At 39.3% G+C, this 7,500-nt stretch overlaps 1 protein-coding gene across 9 annotated transcripts in view; it reads right to left on the bottom strand.

The window, feature by feature from the left end:
• LOC137997755 (uncharacterized) overlaps positions 1-7,500 on the bottom strand; it is a 121,205-nt gene that overhangs the window by 60,372 nt on the left and 53,333 nt on the right. For 7 of the 9 annotated variants that reach the window (XM_068843984.1, XM_068843970.1, XM_068843973.1 and 4 more), the window contains one exon: positions 4,269-4,329. The gene's annotated coding sequence lies outside the window, so the exon portion shown is untranslated. Of the gene's footprint in view, positions 1-4,127; positions 4,197-4,268; positions 4,330-7,500 lie in introns of those variants that run through there. The other 2 variants (XM_068843983.1, XM_068843981.1) reach the window with 2 other exon arrangements.

Below are 7,500 nucleotides of genomic sequence, written 5' to 3'. Positions count from 1 at the left end.
CTATTCTTTGTTGTTTGCGGCCAAGAATGGAGAGGATGGAAATGGATTGAAACTTGAGAAAACTGGAGTTCGGAGACGATGTCTTCAAAAAGTCGCCAAAAATTAAATAGGAATAGCTCTTTTATGCCATAACTACATTTCATATCCTCTCAGTGGGTTGTCAGGAATGTTGAACGTGTGAGCTAAAGTACTAATTTAGATTTAGCATGCAAGACAGTGCCCCTTTAACAATTTTTGAAACGAGTCTAAATGGCTCCTACCCTCGTTACTCCTTACCACAATAATAGAAGCTGCTAATAGCAAGTCAAGTGCTGCGAGGGTACGCGTGAAAAGAAAGAATGAAAGTAATTCTAAACAGTTATGCATTACTAACCTACATTCTAATTTGATATTGAGTCAGTGTCACTGAATCATGATTTTCATGCCACATTATCATTGACGACATTGACGATCCAGCAAAGTAAAATCAGCAGTTGCAAATGACGCTAAACTTTGAAAGTGGTCACCTGAGATGCCCCAGGATTAATTGACTCTTAACTCAGTCTTTATATATATTTTGCGTCTACATTTTATGTAAAATATTCCCCATGACGGTGCACCGTTTTTTTTGTAGATGCCATTATAGTAGATAAGCAAAAATGTTCTCGTTGGTTTCGAGATATTCTCTATGGGGTCTTCACTGGCATACTGTAAGGAAGACTTTGGGTCCCTTAAACAATTTTTCCGCTCGGTTGTCCTATGTCTATTTTCAGAGAGGTCGACTTGGAAAAAGTATGGCCTCGGTTGTTTAATATAACTCTGGCCACCGGATAAAAAAACTATCCAGACTGAGAGGATCAACGCTATCAAAACTTATCAAAGACAGGCAAAATAACTTAATTCTCAATCACGAGGGAACTTTTAAAAAAAAGTTGTAAAAAACGAGGGAACTTTTGGTAATGTTGAGGGAATGAAGTATTACTAATCCTGACTGGTTAAAAGTTGCTTATAAACAAAGCGTTATTGTTGAGATTTGTTGCCGATTGCTCAGTCAGTTAGGTTGATTGTCATTTATCGCAGCATGGAACAGGCTTCCTAGAAGAAACGAGCGGATGCGATTTTGCTCTTTGGGCCGTGATAAACAAGAAATAACATGTGCCCACGAGGACCTTTTGTGTGATAAACAAGTAATCACGCGTGCCCTCAAGGGTAACTAAGGACAGGTGCTTATCAAGGGAGCCTCTCACCTTAGCTGAGGACATGTGACAACATGGGAGAATTTTCCTTCTAAGTATGGTGCACCGAAATCCGAATCTTTCTAGCCTCGGTTGTTGAAAGAGCGAATAGCCTTATTCACCACACGTGGAGCAAGAAGCAGGAGGAGGAGCAAGGGTGGCACAGTTGGTAAGTGCGCGGCCTTGGTGCAAGAGGTCCCGAGTTAGATCCCCGGATCTCACATCCTTGTTTCGACTTCTTTCCTTTCAGTGTAGCCTAAGTAGCTTTAAATACCCGTCAAAACGGAGCACTGATGGAAAGAGGGGGGGGGTGGGGGGGGGGTAAAATGAGCGCACCGTCGGCTTCCTGGGAAAGTACTCTCTAGAGAGTAAAGGAATTTCCGACGTTAAATAAGGTGTACCTTTACCTTTACCTTTGCTATCGACTAGATAAGTGAATTAGTATGTGTTTGTGTCAAGGATTAGTTTTACGTGAATCGTCAAAGTTAATTTTCACGAAATTTGGAAAGTTTTGGAAGTCACAAATCAAAATCGAGCTAACCCAGCGTTAAGGAAAATATGATACTTTTCGTGGGAAAAACCTGTTCCTAAAAATAATTTACACGGAAAAGAGTTGATTCAAGGAATTAGTTTGACAGTTCCGAACGTGCGCTTTAGATTTTGGTACATTTCTTGCCGATTTTCGTCCTGAAAACGGCGTGACAATTTTGAGGTTATGTGGATCCGGAGGACGCGAGCACCTGACCATAAATGTTAAATTTGTTCTCCAACCATCCACACCTTTCATACCACTTTTATTTCTGGAATGTTGGTGAACACTCTTCATGCCGAATGGCTTGGAGCAATGACGTGTGATGCAACATTTTTAGACAACGTTCTCGTAGCCGTCGATTTTGTCGAACGATATTGAACGATATTGAACGATATTGAACGATATCGAACGATGTTGACTGTTGGGGTGGACAAACGGTTTCAACACATCATCAACGTTTGATACAACAAAGTCTTGTATTCAGTACAAGGCTGCAGGCTGCAGCCGCGGTTGTTACTATGGATACGGACATGGATAGGTCATTGAGAGACCGATTAGTGCCCACGCCCATACCCAACAATGTTGAAAGAATGAACGACATGATATATGAAATGAATCATATACTGAACTGCGGATATGAAATCAAGTAAAGCTATGTTCCTCGCAGTTGTGGTCGTAACTTCAGCAATTGCGTAGAAAAGTCTAAAAACTTCAGGACTTCAACGGGGTTTATAACCGTGGCCTTGCGCTACCGGTACAACGCTCTAACCAACTGAGCTATGAAGCCACTGACGTTGGGAGCTGGTCATTTGTGGGTTCTAATTTTCCCGTGAGGAATGAATCAATGAACGAGATGATACATGAAATGAATCATATACTGAACTACGGATATGAAATCAAGTAAAGCTATGATCCTCGCAGTTATAGTCGCAATTTTAGCAATTGCGTTGAGAGGCCTGAAAATTTCAGGACTTCAACGGGGTTTGTAACCGTGGCCTCGCGCTACCGGTGCAACGCTCTAACCAACTGAGCTATGAAGCCATGACGGTGCACCGTTCTTTTTGTAGATGTCAGATAAGCAAGAATGTTCTCGTTGGTTTCGAGATATTCTCTATGGGGTCTTCACTGGCATACTTTAAGGAAGACTTTGGGTCCCTTAAACAATTTTTCCGCTCGGTTGTCCTATGTCTATTTTCAGAGAGGTCGACTTGGAAAAAGTATGGCCTCGGTTGTTTAATATAACTCTGGCCACCGGATAAAAAAACTATCCAGACTGAGAGGATCAACGCTATCAAAACTTATCAAAGACAGGCAAAATAACTTAATTCTCAATCACGAGGGAACTTTTTAAAAACACTTGTAAAAAACGAGGGAACTTTTGGTAACGTCCAGGGAATGAAGTATTACTAATCATGACTAGTTAAAAGTTGCCTAGCAGCAAAGCGTTGTTGTTGAGATTTGTTGCCGATTGCTCAGTCAGTTAGTTTGATTGTCATTTATCGCAGCATGGAACAGGCTTCCTAGAAGAAACGCGTGGAAGCGATTTCGTAAATGCAATTTTTCTCTTTGAGCAGTGATAAACAAGAAATAACATGTGCCCTCGAGGGCCCTTTGTGTGATAAACAAATAATCACGTGTGCCCTCAAGGGTAACTAAGGACAGGTGCTTATCAAGGGCAGCCTCTGTCTCCACTGATTCCTGAGTCAACCCTTTCCTGAGTAAATTTATTTTTAGGATCAGGTTTTTCCCGCGAAAAGTATCAGATAGCTCGGTTTTGATTGTTTTTTGCAACAGTGGGCGTGCTAAATGAAAGGCGTTCTGTAAATAAATCTGCTCAGGAAAGGGTTGACCCCTGAGCCAAGTACGGGAGATAGAGCTTCCCCTTGGTGAGCTCCTGCTAAAGATTGTGACTTTTAAAACTTTCCAAATTTCGTGAAAACTTTGAAAATACACGTAAAACTAATCCTTGACGCAAACGCATACTGATTTACTTATCTAGTCGATAGCAATCCACGTGTGGTGAATAAGGCTATTCGCCCTTTCAACAACCGAGACTAGAAAGATGCGGATTTCGATGCACCAAACTTGGAAAGAAAATTATCCCATATTGCCACATGTCCTCAGCTAAGGTAAGTTAAGGTTCACTCTGCAATTGGTTTGACAGAGAGACAGTTTGATGCTACTATGGTGGACGGCAGCTACGAGAAGGCCATGAAACAATAGCTCTAATTGCACACCCCACACGTAAGTTTTAGATTTTGGTGCATTTCTTGCCAATTCTCGTCCTGACAACGCAGTAAAATGACAAAATTTGAGGTTCTTACGTGGAGGACGCGAGCACCTGAAGATAAATTTTAAATTTGTTGTCCAATCATTCACACCTTTCATACCAATTTTACTTCTGGAATGTTGGTGAACACTCTTCGCGCCAAATGCTTGGAGTAATGACGTGATATAACGTTCTCGTAGCCATCCTCCTCCTCCTTTCGTAAGCTCACTAATTGGCGTAAAAACGAACCCACCTTTAGTGCCTAGCAGATGCGATATTCACCTCTCTCCGTGAACCACCTATTGACGCTTTGGCTGTGAAATAATAAAAAAAAGATTCCAGTTATCTCTCACAAATGAACCTGTGGAAGGTTTAAAGTCTCATTTTCAACACCAATAAAAATAATGTTCATTAAAAAAAGCGACTTTTTGAAACATTTATCCATAAAAAGTTGCGAAAAAACTTTTCTTAAAAACATTTAAGAAATTTCTTTAAAACGATTAAAAATACACGGCTGAGAAGTACACGACGTTTCGACGTTCTCGGACGTCATTATCAAGTGAAAAAGAGAGTGTGAATATTCTATAAATACACAAAAAAAACAATAGTTCATTAAGAAAAATGGTAACATAAAAATATTCTACAATCTAAACAAAGAGTTTAGCAGTGATGGAATCGCTCTGAGTGTTAAAGCTAGGCCTCAGTTCTTTACATGTAATCGATGGCATTTCGTAAACGAGGCAGAATATTCACACTGTCTCTTTTTCACTTGATAATGACGTCCGAAAACGTCGAAACGTCGTGTATTTCTTAGCCGTATATTTTTAACCGTTTTTACGAAATTTCTTTTAAAAATGTTTTTAAGAAAAGTTTTTTCGCAACTTTTTATAGCTAAATAAAATGTTCACAGCGAGTGCATTTCCTGATATATGGTCATGAGTGATGTTCGGAAAGATATCAAAATTGCACGTTCCGCGCGACAGTGCTATTTGAGAATGTTCAAAATATCACGAGTGACCAGAAATCAAACACTATGCACGAGAAAATTCATTCGATTTTTCTTTATTATGTACTCATCGCTGAGTTTCCATGGCAACTTCCGTAATGCATTCTATAGAGTGTTTTCACTCACGTGATCAGTAACCTTGCTTTTCCACCGAAACAAAAAGACAAGGTTTGCATGATAATAGAAGTCAACTCCCAGAGGATTAGTTGGGTACACCAACATGGCCGCCGTTCTATTGTTTAGGAACATCAACATGGCCGCCGTGACGTCACGTGAAAAAAGTCTATAATCTCCACTGCACTGAAAAACCTATCTATACATTCGCCATTGACCAATCAGAAACGCGATATTCTTTTTAGTTTTAATAATTGGACATATCGCAGGACCTACGTTCTTATTTTTTGTTATGAGAAAAATACGGCAATTTGCGCGCTTAATGTGGCGTCTGTATGAGAACTCGATGTCAAACAATGCTCTAAAGTAGGATGAGACCTGCTCCGGCAAAGTTAATGAGCCATATTGACAACTTCAAGTATTTCTTTGTTCAAAGTTGAAGAATGCAAGCTGGGCTAAAGTGACAAAATCGTGTTCTTACATGTCTCTAAACATGCTTACGGAGAAACGTTTGAAAACGCAACTAATCACGTTGTACATCAGTTATACCCCTCTACTTTTAATAACAAATATAATAATAATAATAATAATAATAATAATAATAATAATAATAATAACAATAGTAATGAATTTGTATAGCGCTTCTCAAATGCATTAATGATTCATAAGCCAAAAAGAGAAGAGATCACTACCGTGAAGAAAGTTTGGTTATGGGGTCTTAATTAGCATAAAATTTTGCCAACTTTGATTCCAAGTATCTCTTAAAATACGGATTCCTTTGGGAAGCAATATCAAACACTAGAAAGAGTGTTTCATCAGATATCTAAACACCTCAAAATCGGTTAAAAAACTCGGCCTTCGGCCTCGTTTTTCAACTCGCTTCTCGATGTTTGGATATCCGATGAAACACTCCTTCTCGTGTTTGATATATTACTAAAACTATAGAAAAATATTCAAAAGCGCATAACATTAAGTTAAGAATCCCTTAAAAGCTAAAAATAACATGCTATGGTAAAGTATAAAAAATTAGATTCTAAAATTCCAAACTAATTTAACATAAGCATCAGAACCGTTCCAACAAGTTAAAAGCCTTTTTAAAAAGAACTGTTTTAAGTTGCTTTTTGAAAATGGGGAGACTGTTACTTGTTCTTATAGTTAGTGGCAGCGAGTTCCATAAAGCAGGTGCAGCATGAGCAAAGGCGCGATCCCCAAGTGTAGAGCAATTGACTTTTGGAATGAAAAGAAGAGATTGTGCAGACGAACAAAGAGCATAATTAGCAGCTATTTTCAAGGATAAAAGATCTTTAATGTAGGATAGACTTTGGTTGTATAGTGACTTGTAAACAAAAAGGAGCAATTTAAACTGAACTGTGAACGATACTGGAAGCCAATGTAAGTCGATAAGGGCGGGTGAGATATGACCAAATTTCGCAATCTGAAAAATCACTCTAGCCGCGGCATTCTGACTTTTTGTAAACTATCGAGTTGATATTTAGGTAGACCAAATAGAAGTGCGTTACAGTGATAGACGAGTTGACGCTCTTGATTGCATCATGGGTAATCCAGGGCAACATGGCGGGAAATTCAAAAATTTGTATGGATCCGAAATTCAAAGCAAAATATACTTTACATGACTCTAATGACTTTATAGACTTTCGCCCTAACCAAACAAATAAGTTTATTTCACAACTGAGATGAACTAGACTTGGTATCCGTTCTTTGGAATTCCTAAATATTGCTTTTTTTGTCTCCATACATTCTCTGTAATTTTGTGCCTTTGGAATTACCATTTCATCATTGATTCATTCCTCACGGGACCATTAGAACCCAAATGTCCAGCTCCCAACGTCAGTGGCTTCGTAGCTCAGTTGGTTAGAGCGTCGCACCGGAATCGCGAGGTCACGGGTTCAAACCCCGTTGAAGTCCTGAATTTTTCAGGCTTCTCTACGCAATTGCAAAAATTGCGATCTCAACTGCGAAGATCATAGCTTCACTTGAATCTTGCCTGTGTGAACATTCATTCGCATATGAGCATTGAACCAGGACCCAAGGTTCTGGACGCTATGTAAAGATTTAATGTTGGTGTCACTTATGATAATACATGTAGATTTAATATATGTTTTTGACGGGTGCCTTAAATTAGAAAGTCAGTTTTCGCGTGGTTGATCAGTAAACGATTTGCAATAAACCAACAGCGAACATCAGCGATGCACTTTTCAATCACAGAGACGGCGTTAGTTTCCAAATAGATAGAACAAGGTCGGAAAGAGAGATAAATCTGAGTGTCATCAGCATAACCATGAACGGAAGGGAGGTGCTGAGAAATAATGTTAAAGAGGCGGGAGATGTAGAGAGTAAATAAAAT

The sequence above is a fragment of the Montipora foliosa genome, chromosome 3 (assembly GCF_036669935.1).
Source record: "Montipora foliosa isolate CH-2021 chromosome 3, ASM3666993v2, whole genome shotgun sequence".
Taxonomy (NCBI): domain Eukaryota; kingdom Metazoa; phylum Cnidaria; class Anthozoa; order Scleractinia; family Acroporidae; genus Montipora; species Montipora foliosa.
The sequence above is the reverse complement of the archived record's forward strand: the minus strand, read 5'-3'. Positions and strand labels throughout refer to the sequence as shown.